This window comes from Ascaphus truei, chromosome 1 (genome assembly GCF_040206685.1).
Source record: "Ascaphus truei isolate aAscTru1 chromosome 1, aAscTru1.hap1, whole genome shotgun sequence".
Taxonomy (NCBI): domain Eukaryota; kingdom Metazoa; phylum Chordata; class Amphibia; order Anura; family Ascaphidae; genus Ascaphus; species Ascaphus truei.
This window is the reverse complement of record NC_134483.1, coordinates 136,112,441-136,128,915: the sequence shown is the minus strand read 5'-3', so window position 1 is coordinate 136,128,915 and position 16,475 is coordinate 136,112,441. Positions and strand designations below refer to the sequence as shown.

Here is a 16,475-nt window from a genome sequence, read left to right as displayed (position 1 = left end):
ACATGGTATACTAGAGCCAATCAGAGTAGGGATGGAGTTCCCACGCTCTGATTGGCTACCGTAACATGTGTGGACGGCCATGTTTCTTTTAATGACGTCATCTTAAAGGCAATTGAAGCAAAGCCATTCTGATTGGCTGTGCTTTCATTGCCTTTAAGTGACGTCATCTTTTTTTTTTTTCTCGGCCAAAACACATGGTTTTCACGGCCCAATCAGGGCTGTGGGAACCATATGACGAAAATGTGACGTCATAGGCCTTTAAAAGCCTATGTCGTCTCATTTTGAAGCCAGACGCCGAGGAGGAAGGACCTCCTACAGAAGAAGAAGGCCAGGGCATTGCCGAAGACGGGAAGAAGACCCCGGAAGAAGGTAGAAGAAAGAAGAATACAGATGAAGATGGATTAAAAGTAGAAGACCCGTGGATTGATTTGGATTTTTAAATTAATGTTTATTTATTTATGGTTTGTTATTTTATGGGTTCCTGTGCCTGGTTGTTTTGTACGTGAGTAACCAGTTCAACGGGAGTCGGTGGGGGCAAGTAATGGTAGGTGAAGTAAAGAAATGTATTTAATTGAACTAGTTAATTTTTTTTAATTCTGTTCTTTACATGTTTATTTAATTATCTGTGGTACTGCTGCGGCCGTGTTTATTCGAGCATTTGCCCGTTCTCGGCCGCAGCAGTTACCTGGCGCGCTCCGGAGGGTGCCGGGCGCGCGCCGAAGCAGCGGAGGAGAGGCCCGCCGATCGCGGCTTCCCCCTCTCCTCTCCGTGTCCGCCGGGTCCCCCGGAACCCCCTGCCGCCGTCCCCCACATCGCGGGACACCAGGGCTCCCTCGGGGAGCCCTGGACGCGCGTGCAGGGGGCGCAGGCACCCGATGACGCGTGACCGCGCATCGGTGACGCGCGGCACGCCGAGGGGATGCCACTAGCAAGCCGGGAAATCTCCCGGCTTGCGGAACTGGCCGCACTGCAATAAAGTGTGTCGCCAGTGTATATCATTTCTTGCCACTGTATGTATGTATGTCTAGAGAGATATATACATACAGGGTAAGAAATGATAGTGTTTTAAAAGCTTGATTTGCTGTGTTTGTAATTATTTTGACTATGCATGTATGCTTAAATGTGTGTTTAAAGTCTTTTAAAATTAGATAGATGTAATCGTTGCTATTGTATGTTGTTTTAGAGGTCAGGGGTAGCCTTTGTTGTTAATTTTTTATGCTTCTTGGTACTTATATATTTTGACAGCCTACATTGCTCAGTTGCAGGTTTGAATTAATTAATTGTTTAATTGTTTAGGGATGCAATGTTAATTGTTTAGGGATGTCATTATTGAATGGTAATTGATTTATGTTTACCGGATTGGTTACAATAGTATATTTGTTTGGACTTCTGTATTTTGCTTGCAATGTTATTGTAAACATTCATTTGCAGAATGTATATGGTGCTTAGATTATATGCATCATATATACAATGTTAATGAAATGTGTCGATTGTGATTTGAGGTTTTTGATTGGCATTTGATCTTTTTGATTGTAATATCAGTTAGGATTATGAAAGGAAATTAATTGTATTATAGTGTGTATTTATGGAGAACTGTTATTTTGAGTACAGCATGTTTTTGATAACCCTTCTACATTTATTTGTATATTGGTTCATCATGTGTGTATATGTATATATATATATATATATATATATATATATATATATATATATATATATATTTATATATTTGCATGATGAAGCCAATGTACTAATTCATGGGTGAAGGGTGGGTATCGGGCCAGTGTGGCTTACCCCCTTAATTACCTTTGATGTTATTATCCGATATGGTATTTAAGGGGTTAATTGATATCTGTATGCAATTGCTATGTATTGGCTTTGTATTGGCTATGTTTTTTGTGGGCAAGACAAGGATGTTGCTGGCATCTGAGACTTCTTATTGATAAGGTCAGTAGTACTTAATTTATTTGAATATGCTCGTTAATGTTTTTAATAATGGGCAAATAATCTATTATCCCTATCTGGATAATAGTTATTTTGGACATTATAGTACTGTAGGTGTTGGGGGGGGGGGGAGGGAATGTATTGAATGTATAGGCCAGGTCTATTTTTTTAACATTCAGGATTTGTTCCATGGTTCTGCCTGGGACCTCTGGAGACCACCTGCGGGTCTCCTCGGGTATCTCACGGGTATCAGGCTGGTGGTTCCACGGGTGACACATGCGGGGATGAAGCGGTGGCCTCACATCTGTGGGGGCACCGTGGACCTGTAGTCTGCGGGGATGAAGTGGTGGCCTCACATCTGTGGGGGCACCGCCGACCCATAGGTGCGGGGATGAAGATGTGTGGTCCCATTTCTGTGGGGGCACCGCGGACCCATAGTGAGCACTCCTGAGTCCCCCAGAAACCCCGTGGGAACCACCTGAGGCCCCGCAGACACCTGTGGGTCTGACCCGGGGCTCCCAGACATCACTGGGCCTACCGTGGGGACCTAAGTGTGGCCCACGGTGACCCAAGGAGACCACGTGGGGGCCATGGTGCTGGCGGGACCCACCAGCAGGCCTCCAGAACCTGTTTGAAAAGGGCTGCTGGTACCCTGTAGGTCTGTCAGGTGCCCCGCCAGCCCACCGGGGACTCGCGTGGGGCTGCGTTATGAACCCTGTATGTTAAAGAATAAATCTTGTATTTGTGGGGGGGCACAGGGGGTGGGTAATGTATTTATTAAATATAATGATGTTTATTGTGGGTCACTGTATTGTTTTTATTGTGGGTACTGGGGGTGGGGGGGGGGGTTCCCAAATGGTATGTGGGTAGGCCTCCCTTGTGGGTATTGGGTGAGGGTGGTTAGGCCTCACGGGGTGGGGGGTTAGTGTGGGAGGGTATGTAGGCGTCCCGAGTGGTGGGTGAGGGTGGGTTAATCCCTTAATGACTGTAGCGGTTAATAACCGCTATGGTGATTAAGGGGTTAGGGGACATTACTTTGGATGTTTTCATTGTTGTGTCTGTTTTGCAGCGGAGGGGCCATGGGCAGGATGAAGATGAGGATGGCCTTCATCGTAGCAACCGGTAATGGGTAAGTTCTATATGTATTTATTCTTGTTTTTGTATTTTACATACACAGGGGGTGTATTTTGTTTATTGCCATGTTTATTGGGGGCAATTGTCCCAAATAAACATGCTATTCTGCCTTAACCCTTCATTGCCTTAGCGGCTATACGCTATGGTAATGAAGCAGCATTTATGTATTGGAATAATATTGTGCAGGAGCAGGTAGTCCCCTGAGCTTTGATTTGTGGCTCAGAGACCCCCTGCTCACTGTACAATATTATTAAAAATACATTCATGCTCCTTCGTTACCGTAGCACATAGCCGCTAAGGTAAGGAATAATTGTGTATGATATGTGTGTTTTATTCATACTGTAGATGTGCAGAGGGTCTCCGGAGCTGAAGCGCTTTAGTTTTAGGTCTGGGGACCCCTGCTTCCCGAGATACAGGCCCCTTTAGGGGGTGCCGGTAGCCCTCTGCTTTGTTTACATTCCGCGGTCACGTGATCGGGACCTTTAAATGCAGAGGGATAACGGCACCTCATAAGGGGGCCTGTATCTCGGGAAGCAGGGGGTCCCCCGAACTGAAACCAATGCGGTTCAGCTCCGGAGACCCCCTGCACATGTACACTATCAATAAAAATGGTTTTTAAATAATTTTTAATGTGTCGATGTTTGCGCAGAGAGAGCAGCGGATCTCTCTCTGCTGCAAACACAACTCGCCAGGGGACGGCTTCTCAGCAGTTTCTCGCCAGGCAGCCGTCTCGCCACCGCTTAATAGCCATTATTTCAAATGGTGGTGGCGCATTTATTCGCCAGGGATCCGGCCCTCTCTGCATACAGCGAGGTTAACACGGCAAAAACCTGGCGAATTGAAACCCTGGCGAATGCAATTTTTCGGCCCTTTCTGCATAGGCCCCTATGTGTCTGCACACCACGTCTAATGTTGCTTAGATGTTCTAAGATGCGGGTTTTGATAGCCCTTTTAGTCTTTCCCACAGATTGTAGCCCGCAAGTGAACATATATTATATATTCAGTGTAGCAATTCATATATTGTTTTATTTTATAGTCCTCATTTCGATTGTTACACTTAAAGCCCTTTTTATCTAGTTATTTACTCGCAGGCTTTGCAGGTTGAGCAACCGTAAAATCCTTCTAATTTTTGAAACCATCCATTATTTTTAGTTTCTAATTTTTTTATAGCACTAGGAGCAATCATATTTTTTTTTCAAATTTCTTGCTTTTTTTAAAATCACCTTTGGATTTTTAGGGATTTCACTTTTTAGAATTGGTTTTATTTAGCAGGACAGGACAGTGTTTATTGATTATTTTACTGATCTTGCTTGCTTCTTTATTAAAGGTTGTAAAAAATGCTGTGTCAAAATTCTTATTTGTATTAGTTTGTTTATTGGTGGGCACTATTATATCTTTTCTGTTTAAAGTTTTAGCTTTTTCAAAAGCTGTATCCAGAATATCCATTTTATAATTCTTATCCAAAAAGCGTGTTTTTAATATATCGCATTGATCCTCAAAAACTGCTTCGTCAGTGCAGTTTCTGCGCATCCTTCTGAATTGATTGTAAGGGACGTTATCCATCCATAGATGTTGGTGACAACTGGTGCGTAAAATATAGTTGTTACTATCCACGTCCTTGAAAAAGGACCTGGTTTTCAAAAGACCAATATTCTATATAGATATTCAGATCCAAGTAATTTGGAGAAATTTTGCTGGTTGTAGAGGTGAACTGTAAATTATACGTATTAATATTCATATTTGATAAAAATAAATCAAGATTGTGTTGGTCACCCTGCCAAATTAAAATAATATCATCGATGTAGCGCCGCAATAGGACAATGCCCGCCCCCAGAATGCCATTGGGCCAAATGTGATGTTCCTCCCAAAGTCCCATAAAGAGATTGGCATAACTGGGGGCAAACCTCGTTCCCATGGCGGTGCCACATCTCTGAATATAAAAGTTATTTTCAAACCAAAAATAGTTCCCCAGTATGAAAGATATACCATCGATAATAAATTGAGCTTGTGGCTCATTAAGTTCAGGATCTTGCTTAAGGAAAAAGTTGACAGCTTCACAGCCCAGATTTTTCTCAATAGAAGTATACAAAGACGCTACGTCAATGGTAACCATGATATAATCTTCCTTCCAAGTGAAATTAGCTAACATATCGAGCACATCTGTGGTGTCCTTCAAGTAGGATTTCAAAGACTTTACATGACCTTGAAGGAAGGTATCGATATAGGCTGATAAATTGGATGTTAATGAATTTATCCCGGAGATAATGGGTCTCCCGGGAGGTTGTTTTAAACATTTATGGATTTTTGGCAATATGTAAAATATTGGCAGTTCTGGATGTTCATTGAATAAGAATTTATACTCATGCTCTGTCAAGATGCCTAAATCCCTACCCCTTTCCAATAGTCTATTCCATTTTGCTAACAAAAATGACAGTAAGTGTCATGGTTGAGACACCTCTCTTGTAGCTTGTCCAAAACGCTTAATGGTAAGACATAGTAAAACAAGCAATAAAAATGTTGACATTACATGCTAAAAAGTGTGGCCGTCCTTTGTGTACTTCCAGCTAACCATGGCAGTGTCATCATCTGTGAAGTCTAAAGATGACATCGTATTGTGGTGAAAATGCATAACCAAAAAGATCAGGTCTGTTACAATACTTGAATTTGTAAATTAGTCTTTTGTCCGAATTTACCCCATAAAGAATTTAGAAATTTGTCTTTTTGCTGGGTTAATGGCTATTTTGTCTGAGCGTAAATGAACTCCCTCTTTTGAATAATATGTGCTGGTGTACAGTATTTTAGTTTTTTGTCATCATCTGTACACCAACTGGGGTACTATTGAAAAAAATGTGTGTGGTGCTCTCAAGACAATACTTAAGCCAGATGAGTATATAACAGGAAAACAACCCTTGAATGAATATATATATATAATGTCTCTAGGAATGTAGCCCGGTAATGACAAACCCACAGACCATGTAGTAAGGAAATGTCAATGACACCAGCAGGTGACCGGTAGTTGAAACATCCTATGACAATAATATAATATAATAAGGGCAATATGGAACGAACTCACTTGGGAATCTTCATCCACCATCAGCAGCAAGTCCAGTTGGGTTCCAATGTCCAGGGTTGAATGTGCATCCCTAGACAGTACTCAGAATGTAGAACAGGGAAGAAAAACGAAGCACCAAGTCCAGCTGTAGAATAGCAATAACACCAACAGGGATACGTACCAAAAATAAGCTATTTAATAGGATCCAGGCAAAGTAGCAAACACACCTACGCGTTTCGGACCTCTACAGTCCTTTATCAAGGGGACTGTAGAGGTCCGAAACGCGTAGGTGTGTTTGTTACTTTGCCTGGATCCTATTAAATAGCTTATTTTTGGTACGTATCCCTGTTGGTGTTATTGCTATTCTACAGCTGGACTTGGTGCTTCGTTTTTCTTCCCTGTTCTACACCAACTGGGGTAGTCTGATGCCTTCTGTTTGTCTCTGAGGTGTACCTTAATGTATTTAGCAAACAATTTGCCTGGACCTTGTTCAAAGTACCACATAAAAATAAAAAATAAAAAAAAATCGGTACCCTTTCTTCAAAGCCGCCTGCATTTCAACAGTACACCACATACCTGCCAAAGAGCGTTCCTCATCCGTATGAACGTAATGTGTCGCCTGGTTGGTGGCGGCGCATGTGCGGCATAACGGAAACTTGAGGGAGGGGGGGGAAATAAATCTCTAGGCGGATAGACTTACTTTAGCAACCCCAAAGTACCTGTCAAAAGAGGCAAAATTCTCACAGATGATCTCTGGGTGACCTGTGGGATGCATTTTGATTTTCTTAATTAAAAGGATACAGACTGGTAAAATCATAGTGATGTATACTCTCACCGGGGGCAGCTTTGTGGTACAGCTTAATAGAGTTTGTTCTGCCGCCGTAAAGAGCATCACGGGATTTATGGGCTGTAGAAAGTCACTATTAAGAAGAAATGTCTCTAGATCCATGTCTGTCTCAAACATGTTTTTCTACTTGTGCTCCCACAACTCAAGAACCGCATAGCTACCCTCTTTTTAGAAAGTGTGTTTTGATGGCTATTTTGTGGTACAATTGACCACATGTATGAGGTGTAACATTGCATCTTTTTCATTGTAACCCATGGGACTACCGTGGTAAAAGCAGCCAATTGAATTCAAAGGCTGTTTGAACGCCATTACCGCATAACCATCCAGAAAATAGTTACCAACCTTCTTTTCACCATCCCTTAAAGTGTGTTGTATGACTATATCTTCTTTGTAAGACACATACAGAAACCACTCTTTGGCTGTTGTAGAGAAGGTTTTTTTTGATGTTGTAGTTGTAAGTGGGTACAACGGTGATGGTATTTTTTGGCAAACATTTGAGCCGAAACATGTCCATGCACGCAGAGGCGAATGTTGTCAGTTGAAAGGGGTCCACATTATAGACAATTACTTCAGACAGCTGAGATTCACTGTGTGTAATTATGCTTTTCTGTGTCATATCTATGACATTGTCTCTAAAACAGATACAAGCTTTCTTTAACATTTTTACATCCTCAATGCAGTAGCTTTTAAGCTCAGCCTGAAAGTTGAAATCACTGTGCTTGTTCTCCTCATACCAGGCTATGAACACCGTTTTCTCGTCAGGCATCATGCACAGAGTGCCATAATGTTCTACAGAGGGCATAGAACCGATGTAATTTTGATTCTGTACAGTGTTATAAAAGTGTGGGAAACGCCCTTTACTGCCTGTAAACCCCAGGGCCTATGGAAACTTGCTGAGCTTAACGGGGAGGAAGTTTAAAGAATCGATAAATATGATATCCAGATCTTGTACTGTTACACATAATAATTTACCACCTTGCGATAAAAACAGATTTACTATCTTCTCTTTAAGCAGGTGCTGCACCACAAAATAGGCATAACGGCTGGCATTATGGGCTTTGAATGTGTAACCCCTAAAGGAGCGGGCTATGAATTTAAGAAAATTAGTCAGACACTCTGGACTCTGAAACTCCCAACCATCAGCACCATCTAACGGGTGGGTATTACTTTTCAAGGGGCCTCTTTATCAATGTTTAACGGTATGGCATAGACGTAATTTGGTTCGTGGACACCTGTCTCCTACATGCACCCAAAGTCATACAAAATCTACTTGTCTGTGGTGTCGGGTGGAGTGTTTTGAGGCATGCAACAGAGGTGACCATCAAAAAAGTGTTGATGTAAGCATAACAGACTCTACATTGTAACCCTTTGCAAACCTCATGATTAGCCATGTAGCGACCGCATTTGTCGCAGTATTGCTTGTGTTTACAATCTTTTTTTCCCTTTTGGGCTAGTTTCATGTGTTTACTCAAACAATCCTGTGAACGACAAAAGGCCCGACACACAGGGCATCTAGGCATGTCAGTTCCGATCTCAACACAATTCTGTATGTGGCACGAATGGCAAAAATAGCAGCATGAAAGATTATTTTTGTGTTCGAATGGTGTGTGACAAAAAAATCGCAAAAGTAATTGGACCCAATGAACGTGCTTATTTTTTTTACTCCATATTAATGGGTATCTTCATGGTATATAAATAAAACATGCTCTTTGCATATCTCACTTGTATAAAAAAAAATTGTCAGGCACCACGATTGTGGTAGAAGACTTGAATGTAAACATTAAAGTGTTTTTCAAAATCTGGTATGTGGCTAAAACTGACTAGGCGGTTATCAGGAATGCCCAGAGTGCTATGAATCAAACTTGATTTATACAGTAACAAAGCAGCAGCAGTATCTCTCTCTAAGAGGGCACAAAGACTGACTGCCAGACACAAATTATGACTCTCATTATTTAAGTCAAAAAGGTATCGTCTTTTTGTGGCTACGATGAGACTGTAAGGCGTCGAATTAATGTCTATGGTGCATCACACCACCCACTCTCTTCCTAACAATTATGACCACCAATCTTAAACTACCATCACCAAGAACCATATTGGCCACATGTTTGAGAAAGTAATATTGCCAAAATGAATATACTGTTGGTATTACTGAAATGGTCTGGGGGGGGGGGGTGAGAAGGATTGAAGGCAATGTTTTATTTCCATTTTGTCTGTTCTGTTATGTTAGTGTCCATTTTATGTGTAAGAATGTGTGTGTGTCTGTGTGTGTGTGTGTGTGTGTGTGTGGTGTGAGAGAGAGATTCACTCACAGTAGATTTATGACTGTGCCTGAAGTAACGCCCACATTCCTAGTATCAAGAAGTACCTGATTCCTATAGAGAGATGTTTTAATCTAGTTTTAACCAGGTTTTAATTATCTGTAAGATGATCGGTTTAAGTATTAAGGAGTGGTTATTATAATCTGCCTAGTAACCTATTTTAAACAAAGGAATCTAAAGTTTATATAAAGTCTGCTTGGGCCCTCCCCTAGCAGATAGTCTCATTGACTTTTGAGTGTGTATGATCATACTTGGTGCTGTACTATGCATTAAACTTCTCATTATCTACGACCCATATTTGTGAGTTTGCAAACAACGATGTTCCAAAACAACCTTATTGTTTAAGGTGTCCTTAGACCGTCTAATAGAGTATAAAGCTCTATTTAAGGTGCTACTGTCTAGGCATAATTGTACCAGATCATGGGGTGCTATGTCGGGTAATAGTCTATTCCATGTACACGGTATAGCGTTGTGTACGACCTGTAATGCCACTGAAAATGAAGGTATTCTGTCTAGATTTACAATTTGAAAATGTTCCACTGCATCTGTCGTGTTCTTTGCTATTGCGCTATATGTTCCAAAAATATAGAATGATCAAATGACTCCTTCGTGTGTTGTATTACAGGGGAGGAGGGAAGGCATGTATTTCGACTATGTTTTCAACAGGCCGTTCAAGTCTTTCAACAATATTTTCATGTACTGTAGCCTCTGGGTATACAGAGAATGATGACTGTACACTACTCTGAGTGGATTCATCAGCAAGTATGTTGGGGCTCATAACGGAGGCAGATAATTCACATGTACTAACGGGCGTTAATGTGCTTTGTTGTGTGAGGGATGTATTGTCTTCTACAACATAGTTTGCATGGTGGCTGCTTACCCCTGGGTGTTTATCTAAACCCGTCCCACCATATCTAGTCATGAAGAGGTTAGTAATTGGGCCCGGTGCTAAATACAGGCGTTAAACGATCAAGTTTTAGTTTGAGCACTTTACCCATACACATTTTGCGTACGTCATTACGCTCACTCATAAAAGCAAACAATTCTTGTATGAACGCTGTGATTGCTTTCCCTACAATCATCCAAAAATGTATTCAGCGCTACCCAAACTCTCAATAGGTTCGTCCTCTATACACATAGTTGTCGTGGCGTTCTGTTGCGTATTGTCAGGCCCCTCTGATGGTAATATTACGTTGTGTTTTATGCTTTGGGTGTTGGCCCTTAAAGGAACATTTAGTAGCATTACCCTCGTATGAATTGTCTCACTTGAACGGTTAAGATTTAATAGCAAGGCATTCAGTAGATCTAAGTTGCGTCCATGACCCTTCACAAATATCAGGGATTACAAATCGCTTATCACCTGTTCTATAATCCTGTTTAAATGTAGCCAAAAAACATATTGTTTGTAGAACCAGCCCCATAAATGTGGTATATCAATATGATTAACCTGTGTACAGTTAACCAGCGGCCCTATATGTGACACATCATTGTTTCTGAAATTCATTATGTCCTGTAAAGGAACCCTGTGTCTTTTACTAGGGACCTGTGCATCATCTGGGTCATTTACACGTGGGCGTCTGACAGAGTCAATTCAATGTAGTATTGTTTCCAATGTGTTTTGTTGCAGGCCAGATACATTTGCGGCTTTTATGCATACTGACCCCCTGAGGTATGAGAACCGATATAGTCCTGTACAATTGGGTTGCTCAACGTTGTAGATGGTGGTGGTTCAATTGTAACAGTAATGGTTGTTGCGGTGCACATTATGCTGTATGACGCTGTCGATGTAGAAGGTCGTTCGTTGACGTATACGGGTGCACAGTTGTCATGGAGTCGTCTAGGGGTTTGTCTTACATATTTCTTTGATGCTATAAAAGAAAGTGAAATGTCTGAATAAATTATCTTTTCATCAGGCAATACATTTTTATCATTCAAAATAATTCAGTTTCAAATAAATAAATAAATGTGAAATAATAGACATAATAATTTAAAAAAAAATACAGAATTATTATATAGTTAGTTGTAAATAAAAAACTATTATAGAGTATTAATTTTAAATACAACATTATTATATAGTGATATTTTTTGAACACAATACTATTATTATAGCTTATTAGTTTTGAATATCTGAACGACACGGTATGATACACACCAGCCTTTTCAGGTTGAGTGGCTTGTGGGCTCTTGTGTTGTCTTTGCATCTCAGTGGTTGCATGAGTGCCAAAAGTCTCTTCTGTAGTTGGGCGATCTTCTGTTTTTTTTAACTGGCCTTGCTGTAGAGGGCATTGTTATGTTGTTTACAGTGGTCGATGTAGATGAGCGTTCAGCTCTGTATACGGTTTCACCACATTCATTTGTGCGTCAACGTGTTGCCGCAGGGATAATCTTGACTCTATAAAAAAAAGTTTAATAAATGAATAAAAGATATTGCTTATCCAACCCTACTGTTTTATCATTTCAAAATTGACCCCTTTTTATAAAAAAGTGGCATACAGTAAACAACCGCATAATTTTAAAAATAAATAAATACAAAATTATTGTTGCTGCATGACCAATTGTGAGTCTATAAAAAAAGTGTAGTAACTGAATAAAAGCCCTCTCTTATCCAGAATAGATAAATAAATACAAAATGAATCAATAATGCTACAGTAGTTTTAAATAAATACAAAATTGTTTGATAGTGATAGTTTTAAATATAAAGTAACAGCGACACAATATAATACAGTCCCCTCTTTTGAGGCGTAGTTATTTGCGGTTCAGGGTTTGTTGAGTGTTGTTTGCTCGACAGCTTGCACAAGCATTCACTGTTATCTGTGACCCCAGTGGATGTTCTGTACAACATACAGTAAAAGCATTCATACATTGTGTTATTCATGTACACATTTGTCTTTAAAGTAAAAAAGTACAGGTAAACCCCGTTATAGCGCGGTCCTCGGGGTCCACCCCGAGGACCACCGTGTTAGTAACGGGGTCACGCTAATTTAAAAAAAAATGGCCGCCGCGCGCCTGATTGAGAGGGAGTGAGGAGGGAAGGAAGAGGTGACCAGAAGCCCTACACCAGGCCTGCACAACATGCGGGCCGCATGCGGCCCGTCTGGCCTCTCTGTGCGGCCCACGATGACTCTGGCCGGGCGCCAGTTAATTAAATAATTTTTTAAAAAAAAGTTTAAAAAAATTGCGGCGATTCATCCCTCCTCCCTCCCTCTCAGCCCCATCCCTCGCCCTCCCAGCCCCCTCCCTCGCCCTCCCACTCCCTCTTCAATAGCAGGCTGCCGGGGAGGTCAGAGCATGCCGGGGCTCAGTAAGTACCGGGGAGAGAGGATGTGCTGAGCTAAGAGATGAAAACGATGGTAGAAATCAATGTACTCCGTCATTATCACACTCACGACTTGGCAAGTACTGTAGGTATTAATGCTTCCGGTGCAAGGATATCTGTGGTGCCAAAAGGCCACTAGTTCTAGCACCAGGAACACAAGCGTTGCCCATCACATCTCAAGAGCCGAGCTTAATGCTTCTGTTCCCAACAGCACATGACAAATAACATCACGTTATTACTGGGGTGGGTAGAAATTGACTTATTTTTGAACAAGAAGCAAATTGGTAAAACGTTTACTTTAGAGAGAGGGGTGGGGGTCATTTGTATAGGGAAACCAATTAGGCCTACGTGGAGCTGTTTTAATTTTTATTTTATTGTTTTTGCTCGCCATGTGGGACTGGCCCTTTAATGAAGGAGCTCCCGTATCTAATACTGTCTGCACAGCAAATCTGCTTCCCTCCTTCAGTGGAGGTAGCACAACATCACATTGCTGTGCTGAGGAGGAAGGGGAGCTGTTAGGGCGGACATCTTGAGACAATGCAGGACCTTTTGGCACTTAAGTAGTTAACTGTTTAAAAAATAAATACATAAAAAACGGCCTTCTTGTGTGTTGCAGCTGGACTTAAACGAGCTCCCATACTTTAAAGCAGCGGACTGCGCTAATCAGCTATTTCTTTTTGCATATCTCATTGTCCTTTCAGACGCGGTTTCTATTTTTAAAATCCGATGCTCCATTCAGGAGATGTAAGCATGTGAAGCAATAAGTGTCCCGGGGATTAAAATAGAGCTGTCCCCAGAGCGCAGTGTGGTCTAAAGGTTACCGTGGTAACATGAGAAACTACAAAGGAAACACATACATATATATACACACAGTGTGTGTGTGTGTGTGTGTGTGTGTGTGTGTGTGTGTGTGTGTGTGTGTGTGTGTGTGTGTGTGTGTGTGTGTTTGAAAAATGGGCTTTTGTGAAAAACGGGCTGGTGGGGGAGGTGGGTGTGAAAAACAGGCTGGTGGGGGAGGGGGTGGGTGTGAAAAACGGGCTGGTGGGGGGTGGGCTGCTGATGTGAGGGGCAGGGGGGGAGTGATGTGAGGGGCAGGGGGGAGTGATGTGAGGTGCACGGGGGGAGAGAGTGTGAGGTGCAGCGGGGGAGTGTGTGCAGTGTGTGCAGTGTGTGCAGTGTGTGCAGTGAGCAGTGTGTGCAGTGAGTGTGTGCTGTGCGCAATGTGCGCAGTATGCAAAAAAAAATTGTTTTAAATTTAAATTTTTTTATTTTTTTTTAAACGGGAGCCACGGGAAAATTGCGTTATAACCGATTCGCGTTATAATGGGTCGCGTTATAACGGGGTTTACCTGTATTTGATTCAATTTTATATAAAGACGCACCAGAGGCTGTTTTTTTTCCCACATAGTTGTTCTAGATTCGTATTTAGCTTCCAAAATGGTTAATCTTCTGTCAACTTGGTGTTAAACGCAGTCGCCAAAACTACAGAATAGAAAATAAAATGTTAAAATGTTTTAAACTTCTAAGCGCTTAGTGTTTTAACATAATAAATAGCACCGCACAGTATTAAGTGACCCCTGCAAAGCTCTCTTGCACTGACAATGTAGGGCAGCCCTTTGGGGTATCATCAATGTTTGTTTGGCCTACGTCGTCCTGCAAGTATTACAAAGTACAGTATATTCAATTCAATGCATTGAAAAAAATACATTACATCATTAGATACTATAGACCCTCTTTTCTGTGATTGTATTATTACATGAACATAAATAAAAAATTAATTCAAGGACATTAAAAGTACATTAAATTCTATGACGTGTAATAATATGTCACAGCCTTGGATAATATAATCCCCGCTTGTCAATGTATTGTATTACCATACAGTATGTACATTTGAAAAAAAAAACAAAAAACAGATTGACCGGCGCTAGAGACTAAATAAAAATACATTCATGGTCATTGTGATGGAGCAGCCTGTAGACGAGGGCAGTTAGACGCATAGACAGAGGGTTCCCCTTAACTGGATTGGTTTATTAACCACAAAACAGCAACCAAACAATAAGGCTACTGCCCCTAAGGCAAAACACAAAATAATAAAATAAACACTCCTTACAGGAGACTAACTACACTTTGTTGTGGCCCTTTTAACGGCGCTGGCCAACTAACCTGGTTCCCAGCCCAAAAACATATGAAACAGTATTTAGAAAGAAAGGGAACAATAATGAAAGTCTTATCTGACACTGTTGCTGGTTCGGCGTCTCCGATTTCTCCAACGCAGTCTTCTTTGAGGTCCTGCTGCTCCCAGGAAGTCTTTTTGCCCTTCTTTGTGCAGTCTTCTGCTGGATGAGGTTGTAGGTTCCTCACGGTTGCCACGCAAAATCTTCTGGTCAACCCAATCTTGATCCCTGTGGGCGGGCGAGATGGCACTCTGTCTGTGATCCTCTCACAGACTGCAAACAGAGACACAGACATCAGCTACTTCCTGCTTTTTATACCTGTTCACTCAGGAGTTTAACATGTCAGCTGCAGGAAACCCGACACCTCAGTTCAGTCTCCTGCCCTGCAAAGGGAGTTAACCTCTTCACTACCTTACAGTCATTAAAATACATTCAATATCATAACATAAAATAGTATAATACGGCCATAGTCGATATATGCTGTACTGTATTATCACAGGGCACACTTTTTAGAAAAATAAACAAAATGAGTGCGAATTTGAAAAGACCGACATGAACAAAATAAAACAATAAAATAAATAATATGGTATTTACCATAACAATAACCAGAATATACAGGGACTTGCTTGGGCAGTCAGAGCCCAATGCAATGGCAAGGGGCTACTGCTTTTCAAATCAGACTCTTAAATACCTTTTTTTCTTTGCATATCATTTGTAGCTCCACCTTCAATGGCGGGACATCAACCTTTTGTTGGTGGATTGATCTTTTTTTTAAAGTTTAAAGTTTAATTATTATAGGTTAAGCTTCTGGTGTATTAAATATATTCTTTTTACTCTATCTTCGCTATATAAACATTGTGGGTAAAAAAAAAAGCTACCCCAAAAAAACAGGGACATTTGTGGAGGTATATAATATAATTAGGATTTTATTACACAGTACACAACAAGCACATGTTTTCTAAAAGAGGCATTATATATTTTTATAACAGGCAATACAATTCTGTGAGCATTCAATGTGTACATTTTGGCGTTTTAAATGACACAACTGCTTTCACACAAAACTAGCGACTATGCGATCATTTTTTTTTTAAATCATTAGTGAAACTTTTTAATACCTCTACAAATGTTAAACATTTACACATAGGATGCATGAAAAAAATACAAAATTCCCCACATACATATAACAGAGTATCTTGCAATTGGACATTCTGAAACGTTACGTGTTTCACGTTCACATTTAAAAATTGTAACATTTATATAGGGAAGATCTCTTTTTTTGGTAATATGCCGTATAGTTATATAGTTATATAGTAGATGAGGTTGAAAAAAGATATACGTCCATTAAGTTCAACCTATGCTAAATTTAGACAACAGATACTTTATCCTATATCTATACTTCCTTATTGATCCAGAGGAAGGAAAACAAAAATACCCCAGTGTCATATCATCCAATGATATCTCATAAGGGGAAAAATAAATTCCTTCCTGACTCCAAGATTTGGCAATCAGATTATTTCGTGGATCAACATTCTTCCCATGTTTACTTATTTGGTACTGTACTGTATATCCCTATATACCTTTCTAAAAAGATGTCCAACCTTTTTATGAACAAATCTATTGTATCTGCCATCCCAGTCTCCATGGGTAATGAATTCCACATTTCAACTGCCCTTACTGTAAAGAACCCTTT

The 16,475-nt window shown here is 40.8% G+C and overlaps 1 long non-coding RNA gene across 3 annotated transcripts; it reads right to left on the bottom strand.

Moving 5' to 3' along the window:
- Nucleotides 1-7,966: 7,966 nt before the first annotated feature.
- Nucleotides 7,967-15,170, bottom strand: LOC142492558 (uncharacterized). 3 transcript variants are annotated; one of them, XR_012800845.1, is made up of 5 exons: nucleotides 15,104-15,170; nucleotides 14,848-15,013; nucleotides 13,994-14,093; nucleotides 11,448-11,685; nucleotides 7,967-11,163 (listed from the first exon to the last, which is right to left on the bottom strand). It is a non-coding gene; the product is annotated as an uncharacterized LOC142492558 (long non-coding RNA). The 3 variants fall into 3 exon arrangements; XR_012800846.1 differs by lacking the exon at nucleotides 15,104-15,170 and having other exon boundaries at nucleotides 11,448-11,687; nucleotides 13,961-14,093; nucleotides 14,848-15,078; XR_012800844.1 differs by lacking the exon at nucleotides 15,104-15,170 and having other exon boundaries at nucleotides 14,848-15,078.
- Between the last annotated feature and the right edge of the window lie 1,305 nt (nucleotides 15,171-16,475).